Genomic DNA, 17,426 nt, shown 5'->3' on the forward strand with positions numbered 1-17,426 from the left:
TAACGCCGAGATGTTCACAAAAAGCCATGCACTGTGGCATGAACCCGAGATTGCCTTTGGACTGGTACATATTCAAATCTGTTTTAGGAACAACATACTTGATTCTGGAACAAACTGCTCACTTTTAATGCGGTTTGAACTCATGAACAAGTAAAGTCCACATCTCTAATCACTGACTTTGATTTTTTTTCTTAAACCGAAAACGACAGAATGAAACACAACGGTGCTAAACATATTTATTATGATTGATAGCCTGGAATATCCCTCACCAAGGCTTAATTTGCTCTTGTTTTCAATTATGAATCTACACCACTCTATTTCAGTCCCCTTTTCTGGTGGAGATGAATTTTTCGTGCGTTTGGCTCTTTGTATTGTATTGCCAGCCAGTAAAGCACAATTAGTTAAAAAAAAAAAAAAAAAGCAGCAGTCCTACACCTTGGCTCCAACAGAACACCGGATTAACACAAAATTAGGGAACAAAAATAACTGAGAAATAAGTGAAGGTGTCCAGGGAATTAAAGCAATTAGACCAAAGAAAAAAGTAATGCATCAGTCACCCAAACACACCTTCCTACTACAATTTAAGAAAAAGGAAAAAAAAAAGAAAACACACAACGAAGTCTTTCATCTAATGTTGATGAACTCCATGTAGAATTGAAGCAGAAAATCTGATCAGCTGTCACAAGTTCAAGCATCCCCAAATGTCTGAAGGGCAGCTTGTTAATGAAATGTACACATGAGTGTCACGTCAGTGCAGAAGAGCAGGACGTAGCCAGTCCATTCCGTTCTACGAAAGACGCTGTCGCTTCTTTAAGTTGCATAAAAATAAACTCCACTACATAAAAGCTACCACGGTGCAAGCAATCTCATCCCTGGGCTCCAAGAATGAGCTCGCCACCCTCCCCCCCGCAACCCTTTTAGGTCAGCCACTCATGCATTAGGAAGACAACCCTCCCAAAATAACTTGGCCCTCCCCTGAAGCACAGAGTTGAGCAACCTACCTTTGTTCTGGTTGCAGATAATAACAGGCAAGCCTCAAGACCATGAGGATTTGGAAAAGATCAGGAGAGTTGAAGAAAGGAAAAAAAAAATAGTAAGAGGGAGGGAGAAGAAAAAGAAATACCCCAAGTACAGAAGAATTGGAAGAAACGACAGGAAAAAGCCTTCTGACCATATTGCTGTGGCTGCCACAGAGCGGGTGTTTTCTGCAGTGTTTACACCAGTGAGTACACACCTCTGCTCAGCTCACCACAACTGGTGGCATTTTTTTTTTTTCTTTTCCTGAATCCATGCATGACAATTAGCAGCAACTGCACTTCTCTGTTTGGGAGGGGGACCACAGAAGACCTCTGCAATGACAATATTTCTTTCCCAATGTCTATATCAGTGATGAGCACTAGTTTGAGTGACAAAGGTCCCAGGCTAAATCAACATTCTTACCTTAATTTTCCTAGTAAAAGGCTCCAGGAAACATAACTCATGAGACATGTATGTAAAGAGAAGTCTCGAGGAATGAATACAGACCCTCAGAAGTGGGGGGAGTGAAGGGGGAAGAATAGAAAAGGAAAGAAAGAAAAGGCAATGGTTTACATTTCCAGACAAGCCTAGCTCAACCCGACCAGTGAGGGCATAAGAACCGGGTTTGCATATACAGAGCTCAGAAGCAAGAGTTCTGTAGGATTTATTTGACGCTTATTTTCCGGAAAGCCTTTTGTGGAGTTGTACGGTTTGTTTCTTATTGTCTCAGGCAGTTAGGAGCTTTCTCCCAGAGGGGGCCTCTCAACCCTGGCTTGGCCAGCTCTAAGAGGGAGGTAACCATATTAGGATGTGTATGGTAAGGTAAACAATAACATAGTTGCAATGAAATGGAATTTTTTTCCCTAGCTAATGGTGTTGGGGTCAGTCCTGTCTTTTTAGCCATTCCCACTAATTTTGTTTCCTAGTACAAATAGGCCGTCCTATTTTTTTTTAAGTGTTAAGCTGTTTCCAAATATCTGACTGTAAATTTGCTGAGAATGTTTGCAATGTTAAGAAAAACCTTTTAACATCCAAATAAAGACCATGCCAGTTTAATCATTAAAGGGGATGTGAATTTTCTAATGCTTAGAATGATTCAAGCCTTCTCTACTCACTAATCACCCCCCTCCACACACACACACACACACACACACACACACACACACACACACCCCTAATCTTTCCCTGAAGGTTAAAATTACTTGGTCATTTAAAAGTACCTTCTAAATAAATCAGATTTTTAAAGAATGAGACTGTTACCTTCATAAAAATTCCACATTCACACACTGTGTCACTAAGTGAAGTCTTAGCCGTTCATGCGCCTGAAAATTTATTACCTGAAATCTCTAGGATGGTTACTTTTACATGATAAAGCTCTTTCTTCCCTCCTCCACCACCCCCCACACACAAGGAAAAAAAAGGAAGCATAAAATACTGTTGTCAAATCATCCTTTAGCAATCAGCTAATAAAATAAAAATATTATCAGTAACAAGTTCCCAAGATGTTACATATTTAAGAAAAGTTGTGCAGGTCCAAAAACAACAATAAAAAGTCAGGCTGCTTCCCTGTTGTTATCACTCAGTGTGATATCCACCCCCAGCCCCCAAGCCCCAAGCAGCCTGTGAAACATCCCCAGCAAAGGTCAGGTCAGGATGATGAGCGGGATGGCTAGAGTTGATGGGGACCAGAGAACAGATCTGGAGGGAGGTGGGCAGCAGCGAGCCAGCCAGCCGCTTGCTGATCAAGCTTCCATGTCTTTATCCCCTAGGTGAGCGCCCGGCTGCTCTCTGGAGCAGTTTCCCTGAGTGATGTGCTCAGAGGAGGGTGTTTAAAGAGCAGCAAGACCTCAGCATTATCCAGAAGGGGCGCAGAGGCAGCAGGGGAGCATCCCAGAAACCATCCGAGTACCAGGCACAGAGGCAAAACATGTGATAGCCCAGGAGGACACAGGCAGGCGAATAAATGATACATGTAATTAAAAACGAAGCCAGGCTGATTGAACAAATAAAATGCACACGTGGGCCTGGTTCAAACTTCCACAGCTCAGAAAGACTTCTCCCCAGCCTGGAACCTCTGGGCTGGCTTCTTAAACCGTCGCCTTGGCTCTTGACAGATCCATATCATTCAGAAACCTAAAACCCCTGCAACTCATGTTTTATTAAAACATGTTTAGCATTCTTCTTAAAGATAGGTTTTAACCCCAAATACCCATGAAATTAAATCTCATATGCCACTTATCTGCACTGCTGGGCAAAAACTAAAGTTGAGTTAAACGGGCAGATAGCAAAATCAATAAATCACACGAAACAAGTAGCAGTTCAAAAGTTCAAAGATATGATGGCCAGTTCAGTGCGTCTTAGCACTCATCCAATAATAACTCCGCTCCGCCACTCCTCACAGTATAGACAATTTCATGGCATCGTTTTCATTAGCCTGTCTCACGGAAAATTGCAAGCTATTTATGTATACGCTAAAATAAATTAGCCATTTCATCGAGCAGTGTGATTCTTATAAAATACATTAACACAATACTTGATTTTCCAGTTGGAGTAAATAAATAAATCAATACATTCAATACTGGGTGATTCTTTTATTGTGGTCCTATAGCTCTCCGCATAAGTGTTTTTATTGGGTTTATTTGTTTCAATAAAAATTGAAATGGGCCAGTGATCTCAGAGCTAACATTTAAAAAAAAAATCTATCCAATATTTGGGAAAGTATGGTGTGGAACACTCACACTTATAATTTTATTCAAAAATCATTTTCATTAGGTATTATTCTGTGACCTGATTCTGATGGGAAACTTCACAAAGGGAAACAGGGAATACTGCCAGGTGTTTTACTCTTGTGGCGTTTCTGCATTGCGGACCTGAGATGGGGTGACACTTCTGAGAGACAGCAGCCCTTCCCCAAGCTGCGACCTTCTGCCTCCAGTGCGCCTTTTCCCTGGGCAGGGAAGGATGACAGTGGGACAAGTGCCAGATGGCCTCCTCTGTCACACCTTACGGAATGCCATTGATTGTGGAGTGGAGAAGGCCTTTTAGTCCAACCTCTAGGGGAAAGACCAGGGTATCATGACTGCAGGGAAGACAGAGGTGTGCTGATGCTGGAAATAAAACCAGGCCTGGGGCTGCAAGCAGCTCTGGAGGTGGAATCCAGACACCCCGGGCATGAGAGACCCCCCCATGTCCCCAGCATGATGAAAATCAAAGGGAAGCGCAGTAGTGGCTCTTCATTTTGCCTGCCTGGCCACTGTGCTCCCTTTCTTCTGATAACAGCAGCCTGGTTTTTCTTTGGGGAAACACCCATACCCCACTCTCACTCTTGGTTCACAGGAGGCTGAGGCATCCCAGCTGCAAAGGGTGGAGCCGTTAGCCAAGTCTGACCAATCAGTGCCGTCGCTCTGCTGGCCACACTGGTTGGCTGATGGATGGACATGTCCCAAGTCATAAGGAGGATACTCAGGTATTGTAATTCTGTAGGGACTCCTGGGAGAGTGAGACTGTCCTACCAGCTTGCCTAAAGCTTTAAAAGCATGAACTAGGTTTTTTCCCACAAAGAGAAAGCTGGCTGAAAAAGAAGCGAGATCACAGCAGCCCAGAGCCACTCTAAAGGGCATGGTGGATCTCCAACAATGCTCACAGAGGACAGTCCTCCTCCTGAACTTGTCAATTACATGAGCCAAGGAAGTTGCCTTATTTGTCAGCCAGCTGGAGTTGGCTTGGGGTAATTTACAAACAAAAGGTGCAGTACAGGAAGCCAGAACAAATAAGGTTTTCTATATGGAGCTCTCCAAGGCCAGGTTAAACTTTATAAGAACACAAACCAATTAAAAACACACAAAGTAACAAGCTCTCATGGCTAATACTCAAAATCACAGACCTCACGTATCCTGCACAATCTGTTCATTAGCAATGTCCCTTGTCTGCTAGTAAGTCAGCACCTGGAACAGAAAGAGCTCAAGACGATCCCAAAGCAAACTAAATGAAAGGTCTAGAACAAATACAGACAAGTCTCTTCTCCAGGACCCAGGTGATTGTGGCTTAGGGCAGAGATGGATCAACTCCTAACTAGGTGAAGAGGCAGTTGGCTCACACAACAGGTGTTGGGCCTGCTGACCTAAACTCATGGAGAGGGAAGGAACACCTAATTCCCTGTTCCCTGATAGGGCACTGGGTGAAGGTGCAGAGCCAGGATGGAGGAAGCCTTCGTCTATGGTCACTGATCACAAAAACCCATGAGAAGGTTAGGAAGCAGAAAGGCGGAGTGATGAGTGAAAACAGGTCAACAGGATCTCACTAGTCTGGATTTTCTATGATTCCTTTGTGTACTGCTTCCAAAGATGCTAGAAACCCAAGAGGAACCAAAGACAATGTTCCACCTTAGAAATGGAAGAAAGACAGTAACTGAACGGAGAGTAGGGTCACATGGCCACAGAGACTAGATGCAAGCTAGAAGCAGTAACAGTGATGGCAAGAGACCTTAGTAGGTGACATGGTCAGTGCTACTGACTTACGAGTATCATGTTATCTCATTTAATCTTCAAATCAACTCTGTAAGTTAACTACTATTATTCTGTTTTACATATGAGAAAACTAAGGCACAGACAGGTTAATTACACACTTGTAAGTAATAGAGCCAGGATCTCAGGCAGGTTGACTCCAGAATCCACACTCAAACCACTATGTTATCCCACCTCTCCTATGCTTACGCACGCGTGCGCACACAGGCACACACAAAATATACAGTATGTGCATAATAAATACAAATACATGTAAGTAAAGGATCACATGTATATGTTCTTAAAATCAATATATATATACACTTATATACACAAATTACTATAGAAATGCATATACATATACAAATGCCCATTGACTTGCATGTCCAAATTTCTACCAGTTGACCAAATAATCTTGCCTTCAGCATACCAAAATCTCAGACCCCCTACACAAACTATAAAATTTTCCTAAGAGACAACAAGTTCTAAAATTGGCAATTTGTTGATCTCAATATTAAAACATGCCTCCTGAATGTGGCACCTGAATTCACAGTGTAACATTAAGAGTAGGGGAGGAAAAGTAACAAATTCATAAATCAGCCTTTTGTTTTACTCATGTTGAGTTTTTTAATAATGACTTTTTAAAAACCCTACCGTTTATCAAATACCTAACAGAAGCAGAAGACAATATATGCGTCCTGGAACTCTCAGTGTATTTCCCCATTTAACAGATAAGGCAAATTGAGACTTGGGTTTAATGATTTACTTAAGTCTACAAATTGAGCAACTGGCAGTTAGCATACAAAATTCCCATTCCATCCTATACCCGGACTCCTCCTTTTCCTTAATAATTCCCATGAGTTCGGTTATTAATTTGGCCTAATACCAATCTTAAGTCAGGAGGGAGAGAAACGCAGTTAGAACACACAAACATATGTTGACAAAATTCACCACCTTCTATGAAGAAAGCAGACATGGGCTGAAGATGACAAAATAATGACAGAGTCGGGGGGAACCTATTTAACTTGGTTAGCAGAAAGGTTCTCCCAGGTAATTAGCATTTAAGCTGGAAGAGTGGGTGAGAACCTGCCTCCTGCGCGACTTTTATCCCTGCCTCAGCCCAGCCATCAGGTCAACCAGGGCCCTGACTTCCATCGCCCTGGGCAAAAATGGACCCCAGCCCAATTCACTCAGTCTTTCTTAGGACCAGAAACCATAGTAACATAAATAATAACCGCCATAATGAAAACAACCAGTTACTTTATTTTTAACATACAAGGCATGGTACTAGCTACTTTGCTTGCATTTTCTCACTCACTCTTGATGGTAACCCATTCCCATTTTACAAACATGGAAACAGAAGTTCAGAGAGGTTAAACAACCTGCTCTCGACCACACAGATGCAAAGTGGTAGAACCCAGGTCTGGCTGGAAGACCTAACTTTTGGATATCACACTTCCTCTATTGATTCCTGGAGGAAGGAAAGCCACTACCAGCCCCTCGCTGTTGCTCAGTCTGATGCCCTGGCTACTGGGGCTGCCCTGGATTGGAACAGCAATCCACCCCACCTCATGGAATTATGATTTCGATGGCCAGTCTGCTCAGTCAGAAAGAAGAGGGGAAGTGAGGAGGGGCGAAGGCAGAGGAAGAAGAGAAACCCCACCATTTCTCCAGCCTCAGCTAACTGGGTGTCAAAGTGACTTCCCAGATACCCTCAGGGAACCTCTCTCACCTCTAACTGGGGCTGGGGTCCCTAGAACCAGTCTTTGCCCAACTTAACCACAGTTTTTTTTTAAAACTCCTAAGTACCAATACCACATCCAAAATACACACTGCGTGAAATCTTAGTAAGGAGAGTTGCTTTGAAACTCCAACTGAGCATCTGGGGCTCACAGGATCCACCTACCCCAGACACCAGGGCTCCTTAACACCAGCGCTAATGACGTTTGGGGCTGGAAAGTTCATCATGGGTGCAGTCCTGTGCACTGTAGGATGCTTAATCAGCATTCCCAGATGCTAGCAGCACCTTGCCCCTTGTCACCTCCAAAAGATATCCCCAGGTATTGCCCTAGTTGGGAAAACGATCCTGACTGAAAGCAGTCACCTGGAGAAAGATGGAGCACAAGGACTTTCTGTAAGAAGTGAGACGGTCTACAATCACACTGTTCAGGAGAGTAGCCGCTAACCAGAGAGGTCACAGAGCACTCAGGATAGGCCAGGGTAGCTGAAGAATGGGACTGTTAATTTTATGTAGCTTTAGTTAATTGAAATAGCCACACATGCCCAGTGGCTGCTGCATCTTGTACTCCCAGTTTCAGAAGTGTGGCCACGTCGCCATAGTCAAGAGAATTCCATTCTCACCAGATGGGTACTTGCTTCTAGTGTTTTTTCTTCTCAATGGAAATTAATAATTTCTCTAAGATTTAAAGTGCTTTGGTCATGATCTCTTTAAGAGTCCACTCATCCTCTGAATCTTTTCAATGAATTTTTATAAAAATAGTGTTTTATAAAGTCAGTTTTGATGAGCCTGTGGATGGATACTATTGCATAACCTGGGCGAAATTAATGTTGTACATTAGGACTAAGAGAACTCTTTAAGAAGGTATTTGCAGTATCATTTTTTTTTTCTGCCTCCCAAATAGCTGGGATTATAGATGTAAACCACCACATCCAGCTGGGAACAGTGTCTGCTGAGACATCAACTACCCTGCAGAATGAATTGGGTTCCATCAGCTCAAATAACTCATACCATTTACAAACAGGACTAACACTACACATTAGTTTTTAAGCAGTGACCATGCTCCTAGTCTATGCCTTCCTTGAAAAATCCAGAATGTACACATCCAGAGGGAGCTTTCCACTGTAGCTCCAGATGTGATGAATCTTTCAGCTTAGGGAGAAAGATTAGTATTGAAGCAACAAAGCAACTGTAAAAGCAGCCACACGACATTATAAATATATCATAGCTGTCAGGACGTTTCTTTTGCAATGGGCAAATACAGAACCAAAGATCACTGGGGGAGGGAGGTGGTAGTCATGCACAATGCCAGGTGCACAGTGCGCAACACCCAGAACTGTGGCGTCAAACAGGAAGCAAGCAATCTGCAATGATTTCTTGCGTGATACACACAGAGATTGAGAAGGGCTGAAGCCTGTTGGTAAAGAAAGTCAACAGAGTGTCTGTGTTTACCTCATGCTTCACACCAAGAAATGTCTGCTTTAGCAATGATGTGGGGATCCAAAATGCATCGTCATTGTAAACAATTGTAAAGGTAGCACTATGTGTGATATTATGCCGTTGCCGGACTACCTAGACTTTAGGCTGACCTTAGCTGGCCAAGAATGAGGTGTTTCCCCATAAGATGCTCATTGCGGATGGTCACTCACACAATGGCCACTCACAAATCGCTCTCCCTTCTTACCCACTCCCTAACCTGAAAAAAAACCTCTTTCCAGCTTTCCCTGCAGTCAGAGAGCACCATTTAACTGAGTTCAGGCCAAAGACATAAGGGGGAAATTCCTGGAAAGAGTTTTCTTCCTTGATCAAAGAAAAGAAATATAAAGAGAACCCTTTCTCTTGCTCATGGCCCTGTCTCCTCAACCACTTTGTGCCTTTCAATGCCACCACGAAGGAAGGAAAGGCCTGGTCCTTTTGTAGCCCTCTGGGGACTGCCTACCCTCAGACTTCAAGATAGGTACGTGATAAACACCATTATGTTTGCAGTCACTGCTGGTGAGGTTTTCTGTTAGTAAGGTGTTCTGTGAACACAGGCTAATGATGCATCCTAAATCCTAGGAATGACAAAAGAAAAATCACTTCCTTGAGGGAACCAGAGTAATATAGTGTAATTAACCAATTCTCCATCTGAGAGACGGCTCTGTGAGAACTTGTCAATGCAGAAAACAGTTCTTGGTGTTTGGAAAATCCCTGAAAACAACAGTGCCTCAGTCCTAAGACCTTTCTAAGGTGGTCTGTGCACACACACCTCACCCCATCTGCCAGCAGCCCCCTTGTGGGTACCAGGATCATTTCAATGTGTGAAAAGAACAAACAGAAGTAGAGAGAAGTGAACCAAAATGTCCTGGGGTAGCCCCTGTTAGAGAAATCCTGGCCACACAGGAGGACCATGGCTATACACATGGCTCCAAATGTGCAACATGTGCTATTTGCCCAAAGTTGTCACACAGAAAGCAAAGGAAAAATAAGCATCAAGGGAAACTGGCAAAAGGAAGCACAAGTTAGAAAAAAGAGCTTAGAAATACTAAGAGACAGGTTAGCATAGCAACAGACACTGATGGCGGGAGCTAGACATTGCAAGATGACAGGAGGCATCAGCTAACCTGACTTTGTCAGTCCTGCTGAGTGATCTTGGGTAACTACCATGACCTCGCTGAACCTCAGGTTTATATTAAAATTACATGAAATGACCTTACTGGGTTCCAGGGAGAATTAAATGACAAGGTCCAAGTTCTTACCTGGTACAGAGAGAGTGTTCATTAATTGTTATCTGCTAGCAGCACCATCATTACCTATATATTTAATGCTAACGAATTACATCATCATGAAATCCCTAAGAGTACTCAGCACTCACAAGTACTCATTACATGTCATTCCTTGTTTCTCCTTTCTCTCTCCTCTCTACAAGTCACTCAAACATTTGGTTCTGACATGAAATATTTTTTGTAATTCTTTAAGTGTAATGAGGTCATCCACCTGGTCTTGGTGTCACAGTAGACAGAAACAAAAAGAAAACTTTGATGATATATGTTCACAGAATGAATATGCCAAATAAAAAAAGAGAAAGTTATTTGCCCATTTTTAATCTGTAATTAAATACACAGATGTACATTCACATTTATATTTTTATACACTATGAATGGAAGGAGTTGAATTTCTCTCAGTATTGAGAAAAGAGGTAATCTGAAAATATTTTCTGCTCATAGTTCAAATTTTATATACTCTAGATAAATTTGAAGGAAAAGGCTTTACTTTTTGACAGATGAAACAGATACAAATGATCCAATTTCTATCCTTTTCAATTAGCTTTCTAGGGATGAACAGTTAACAGTTTGTCAACCACATAAATAATGGCAAATCTAAAGAAATGTTTTAAAAACTGTAAATATTTTATTAAGTTACGCTCCATGCCCTTAACAATTACTGTCTGGTATTTGCCCTTCTCCATCACTTCTTATATATACCAAAAGTAAATTCTTCCCCGTGGTTTCAACCCTACCTGTCTCTTCCCACTATCAGGGGACATCTTGGAGCCTCCCCTCCCCTCACGATGTGACTAAAATCTACAGATGGCTTGGGTGCGCAAAAATAAATACACCATTAAGAGTCATGATTATAGGGCTGGCCTCATTCATGACGGGCCTAAGGACTGGCATTTGCTAAAAGTTTCTCCTTTTTGGTTGGCTGGCCTCATAGAGCCCAGTGAAAGCAGGACTTGTGATAAGCAACGACATTCTTAACTGTTACATATTAATGTTCACGATAATACAATCTTTCATTTGGGTGATTTAAAAGTCCCTCTAGTCCGACTTACAGTTAGATATACACTGAATGCTTCATCAATCATAACCATTTTTATTCTCAGTCTTGTGCAAAAATACTAGAGAAGGTGAATTTCAACTGTAACACTGAAGAGGGCTTTACTATTTAGCCCTGAAAAATTTCTCTCCTGTCACTTATCCATTGGATTCCAACAATGTCTGCCCAAGCGTTCTATTTGCCCGCAGCTTTTATGACAGCTGGTCTTATCTACGGGGAAAAAGCAGACCCAAGGCCATTTCTCTACCATGGGGTCAAATTAGCCATGTCTTATAAAGGGAAAAAAGCATTTCTTGGTTATGAACTAGACAAAAGGTTCAGCACTTCCACATGTGGTATACTTGGGAGCAAGCAGCAAGAGGAGGTCACAATGGCTGGAGGAATGGCTCAAGTGGTAAAATGCCTGCTCAGCAAGCATAAGGCCCTGAGTTCAAACCCCACCACTGCCAAACAAATAAACAAAAAAGACTGAGAACAACCTCCTAGGGAGACCCAGTAGGCCCACCAGCTGTCCAGTCATGACTCAGTGGTCATACCTGTCCTTAATAAATGCACTTGAAAAGAATGATGTCCCCTCCATTCCTGTAAGGGCTTACCATGGGTCCATGGCCAAAATCTTCCCACAGTGAGGCCTGGACCTATAGATTATGAAGCAAATCAACATAAAGGCAGCAGTTCACCCAGCCAAGACCCACCACTGCCTCGTCTACGACACCCTCTAGTGCAATTATCTCCTAGGGCATTTTAGAGTAAGTAGATAACAGCCTTTCCCCATCCTGCACTGTCCTCTCAGGCAACAACAAATGCACAAAAATATCTGTCCCCTAAAATGCCTTGTTGGGATGGGGGAGAATTACAACTATCCCCCTCAAATTAAGTTTTAAAAATATCTAATGTATACTAGACATTTACATTTTGGTTTTACCCTCTTAAATTCTTACATCTCGGCAATCTCCTTTTAGGCTAATAAATTTAGGGTTTTTTTTTTTCCCTAGGTCAGTTACTGGTTGAGCTCTTGAGGCAAGGGAACACTGAATTATTAGAATTTGGTGTGAAGATGCTTCCGGGGAAAGGTTCTCTGTTTATTAGCAGAAGAAATGCATTCAACTGATTTGACTTGTAAGTCTGATAACAATCTCCCTGGAAAAACTGATTCTATTATGATGAATAATCCTTTGAGGAGAAAAATGAGAAATATACATATTGGATTTTATTATATATTAATTCTAATGGGTTGAGGCGAAACTCGAGTTAAGCCATCTTTTAGATGTTGGGAAGATGGCAAACTTCCCTGCAAACTACATGCAAGAAGTAATTAAAGTAAATGAACATGAAATTAAACAGCACCCCCATAAAGTAGGATATAAAAGTAAAGATTATTAGGAAAAAAAGATTGTCTTCCTGCTCTATATTAATCTCATGAATTGTGCATTTACTCTCTTTCTCTTTTATTATTTGATGATGGGTTTTTAGCACCTGAGTTTTATTAGGACTTACTGAAGGAGAGTCTTGGTCGTGAGCTAAGGTACAGGTCTTGGTATGTATGTCTTGCAGGTTAAGCATCCCCTGTCTGAAATGCTCAGGGCCAGAAGTGTTTTGGATTTCAGATTCCTTTGGATTTTGGAATACCTTTGTCTCCATAATGAAATTATCTTGCAGATAGGACCCAAGTCTAATTCATTCATGTGTCATACATATAGCCTGCAGGAATTTTGTATGGTTTCCTTACTATACCTGTGTTTTATCTGCAGTCCATCACGGGTCAGGTGTGCAACTCTGTGCTTCCCACATCATGTTGGAGTTCCAAGTGTTTCTGATTTTGGAGTATTTCAGCTTGTTAGATTCGGGGTGCTCACCCTGTGTATTGTCCCCAGTAACTTAACTACTTGATGGAGCCACAGGAGGCAAAGACAAGCTCCTTAAAGATGCTCTGATATGGAGGAGAAAATTTTACTCAAGCCATCAAGGACAGAGTTAGGCCTTGGTCAGAAATGGGGGCTCAAGATACAGAGTCTGAGACTTCAGCGAGCAAGACTCCAAACCTCTAATAGTAAATTTCACTGTTCACATAGACCTCAGGGACAGCAGGCAGTCACTGAATTTGCAATGAGTCAACTCTCACCTTTCCTTTTGGGGAATCACTGTCTACCAGTGCTGCAAACAAGGTAGGACTCACACTCAGGTTTCTCTTTGCCTTCCACTGCCATGGGAGTACATATGTGACACGACAGCCTGTCCAAGTCATCCAAGCAGACTGATAAGAAAACAGAAAACGTGGGGAGCAGCAGTGATGCACTGGTCCTGAAAGCCAAGCTGCCTGTGTGCTGGGAACTGTGTGCTTCCTATCCTTTCCTGGTCCCCTGTCCATTAGGAGCTATTGGCCATTCATCCAACATGCCCTGTTACTCATGAAACTAGGGGGTGGTGTCTGCTTGGTGCTGGTTCGTGGAAGGGACCTAAGCTTATTAGACCTCAGGCCAAATGTAGTTTTGAACAAGTGTCACTATGCAACTAGGTCAGGGTTGCTCCTAAATTCAACATAAAAATGTGGCCAACAGTCATTTAAGAAAGACTAGGGGCCAAATCCATAACTTAGTGATCTTCTTTCTAGTTGCTCTTTATGGCTCAGTTCGAGAGACAGTCAAAAGATACAGAATGTGCAAAAAGGAAGTGAATAAAAAGAGGAAGTTTCCAGAACGTGGATGGATGAAGAAATTGAGCCATCTGGACTTCTAGGGGCCCTGGCAAATCACTATGACATCCTCCTCAGCTACTATGGTGAAAAGAACACTGACATCAGAAACAGGCAGCCCTGTGTGCAAATATCTGTCTTCCCACTTACCAGCTCCATGACACAAACAAAAGTGGTTCTATGACACAGAATCATTCTGGACTTTGGTTTTCTCATCAGTAAAATGGGGACAGCAATCATTCCTGTAACTCATAAACTAGTTGGCAGGAGCAAACAGAATAATAAACACAAAATACCTAGCTGTCTTGATGCACAGTAGGCTTTCAGCAAAATGGTGATTGCTTTTACCTAGCTTAATAATATCCAGGAAGCACCTAACAACTACCCAGAGCAGTGAGCTCTGGGGCACATAAAACCAAATTAAATAGGTTCTTACCTTCAGGCAAGAATTTGTGGCTTTCAAATCTGAAAAGAACACACTAAAATACAGAGCAGACTTGAACAAAGGTTATAATGAAATACAAACACACACTTGTGGGAGCCCAGACAAAGGAGTGAGTCACACAGGCTGCGTTCAATTGAAAAGGCTTCATAGAGGTTATATCTGAGCCAAGCCTTGAAGGATGAGTAGGACGTTAATAGGTAGAGGAGAAAAAAGAGGAGGATTGGCATCCAAAATGGAAGGAAGTAATAACATGAGCTGTAAAAGTTCAAAGGCAGGGCACAAGGAGGATAGAATAAGTGGTCTGATGTAAGCTCCATAAGCATGCCTCTGTCTCTCTTGAGTTCCTGAAGGAGCACCAGTCCTACACATGGCACCCACGTATTTTGTGGAAGATGAAGATGGAGGAGCAAAAGGCAGACAGAGAGACAGGGCCAGGGAACGAACAGCCATGAAGGCCATGCAGAGCCAACATTCATCCCGCAGTTGGAAGGCAATGGCAAAGACAAGGCACATAAGGAAGACTTCAGAGGTTAAGTAAACAGGGCCCAGAAGCTGCAAGGATGTGGGAGGGGACTGAAGAAGAAAGAGGGGCTCCAATGGGGGCTTTCAGTCCCAGAACTATTTTCCTAACTGAAATAATTCTGTGTCCAAACCTACCACTGATGGTAGCCACAAAGTAGATTCTGACAAGAGAAAACTTTCTAACCAGAACCCTCTGAAGAGTGGGATGAGCTGTCCTGGAAGGAGTGAGCATGACACTCAGAGCCTTCCTACAGAGACCAGGGAGCCCAGGCTTAACATGCAGATACATCACTACTGTGTGACCCAGCAGAGGCTGGTACACCTCTCTGGACCTTAATTTTATTATCTGTAAACTGGTGCAGACAGCAACAGCCTTAGGACGTGAATATGAGGCTTAAAAGAAGAGATATAATAAAGGATTCAGAGTGGTTTGCCAAACTGGCATGCGCAAGTACTCTCTACATACAAGCTGCTCTTATTCTTACTATTGTTCTTATTTTTCTCCACTGGGATGGTGAAGAATGAGCCCCAAATAATTACATTCCCAATTCTCTGATCCTTATGTTGCCAGAAGCTTAACCCTTAACGATATCTGCCAAAAGGGACCCACTCCAGTCAACGACCAGTTTTCTATAGCTAGACTAGAAGGACTGAAGATGAACAATGATAAGAATGACAATGGTAACTGACACAGGTTTCTGATAAAATAAAAATGTCTACAAATCAATGCCATGTCCACATAGGAGGCGGTGTCTACCACTCAGAACCTCATGTTAACTAACAGACATCTCAGGGAGCTAACGTTAGGCGCTAACGTTAGGCGCTGTAAACACCACTGGCCGGGTAGTTGAAAGCTTCCTAAGACAAGAGAGCCTCAACAGGTGAGTAACCTGGCAGAGGTGAATCTTGCAGAAGGCCCAAGGCACCAAGCTACTAGGGCCAGAAGGTAGAGGAAGAGGTGGCAGGGACCACTTCCTCCTGTCTAGGGAAGAAGCAAGAAGACGCAAGCTGTAACAGGCACACTATATCTTGTTCTGTTGTAAGTGGAGGGCTCTTGTGGCTGTGTTGTGTCAAAGAATTTACTTGATGGGTCACTTTTGCCAACTCTTCTACATCTTTGAGTTTTATACTTTAAGATGAAGTCTGTTAAAAATTCATTTGTTCCTAAACTCCATGTGTGATGCTATTAAATTTAATTATTTCATATTTGGACTGATTTCTATAACCTACAATTTGGATAATCCTAACATGCAAATTCAGAGGGAAGTGAACAGTAACACACACACATCCAGGGTGGAAAAATGAGAAAATGACACAAATTAGGCATGCCCTACAAGGATGACGTGTAACGACAGTCACATAACTGAGAAAAATCTCCAAAATCAAAATGTACCATTCTGTGTATTTCCTCCATTATTCACAATGAAATATAGGCAAAAATGTACCCTCTCAGGGGAACCTGACACTGACGACCTTTTGGGGTCACCTTAAATGTTATATGAACTCTGCCCCTCTCAGGGCAGAAATGCATTCTAGAGAATGAGATAGGACAGCTGGAAAGAGGAACCACAGACTCCACACTGCAGGTGTAGGGACATGACTATTTACAGGTGGAAATGTATGGGCAGAGGTGAGAATGATCCTGTAAAAGGCCCCGGTGAAACCAGCCCACCACCTTTCCAGTTGGTGAAGAAAATGAGGTATGCCCACTCATCCTTAGGAACTCTCCACTACACAACTGACACCCAGTGCAAAGTTTAGAATTCATTAAAGCATTAACTCTGCATGCTCTTCTTTTGGGAACCCTCAAATTAAGTGAGGCAGGAGTCCCTGGCCACATTAAGGTAAAACAGAAAGAGCCCCATCACAGAGTGCAGGACAAGGATGGAGGGGACTAACTGCACTGTCATTTATGCTTTTCACAGTAATAGAGGCCCCATGCTGAGCTGTGGGTATTCAAAGTAATGATCTGACAGCATGGTAAGTTTTTGACTCTATTCTATATTTAATAAACCCACATAAATAATGCCACGTTTAGTAAATTATCACTAAGTTTTCAAAACCATATAAAACACATTAATTTTTAAAAATCTTTCTTCTTTTAACTTCAGTTTTCAGTTTTGCAATTTGGAACTAAAACTAATTTTTGTACTCTTTCCACAGATTTACGCAAGAAAAAAATTAAGTTGAGCAAACTGGCAGATTACAAGGAAAAAAGATTTATTTCTGACATAGTTGAACCAAAGTATTATATAATAAAAAAAGCACAGAATTCCGAGATTGGTCAGCGTGCTGTGTAGACCAAAGGTGTGTTACTCAGGATCAACTGTGAAAAAATTCAAACTTCAGAATGACTGTGGTTCTTGGTGACCTGAACTCCAGGCCAGGCAAGACACACTAAGGTACTATGCAGGGGAGCAAGCAGAAAGATCTTTCACTGGGAATTACTTTATTTGCATCAGTGCAGGTTCAAAACAAACCTACTTCATGGTCTACAGAATACACGTCTTTTGCAATAAGAAGGTCCACAAGTTACTTGGAAATATACCTTCTAGAACCGCCCTTCATATAAGCCCTAATTATTAAGTATTATTTATTAATTCATTCATCCATTTGCTCACTCGCCAAATATTTGTCAAGTCCCCACCACATTACCAGACACTGAAGGCTAAGAATACAAAAAGATATGAT

The 17,426-nt window shown here is 42.2% G+C and overlaps 1 protein-coding gene and 1 long non-coding RNA gene across 14 annotated transcripts in view; one reads left to right on the plus strand and one right to left on the minus strand.

The window, feature by feature from the left end:
- Window positions 1-17,426, minus strand: part of Foxp1 (forkhead box P1) — a 414,133-nt gene that overhangs the window by 261,771 nt on the left and 134,936 nt on the right. The window lies entirely within an intron of this gene.
- Window positions 886-17,006, plus strand: LOC141411531 (uncharacterized). Its single transcript, XR_012436355.1, has 4 exons — window positions 886-1,222; window positions 4,354-4,483; window positions 16,661-16,715; window positions 16,899-17,006. It is a non-coding gene; the product is annotated as an uncharacterized lncRNA (long non-coding RNA).

The sequence above is a fragment of the Castor canadensis genome, chromosome 10 (assembly GCF_047511655.1).
Source record: "Castor canadensis chromosome 10, mCasCan1.hap1v2, whole genome shotgun sequence".
NCBI classification, from domain to species: Eukaryota; Metazoa; Chordata; class Mammalia; order Rodentia; family Castoridae; genus Castor; species Castor canadensis.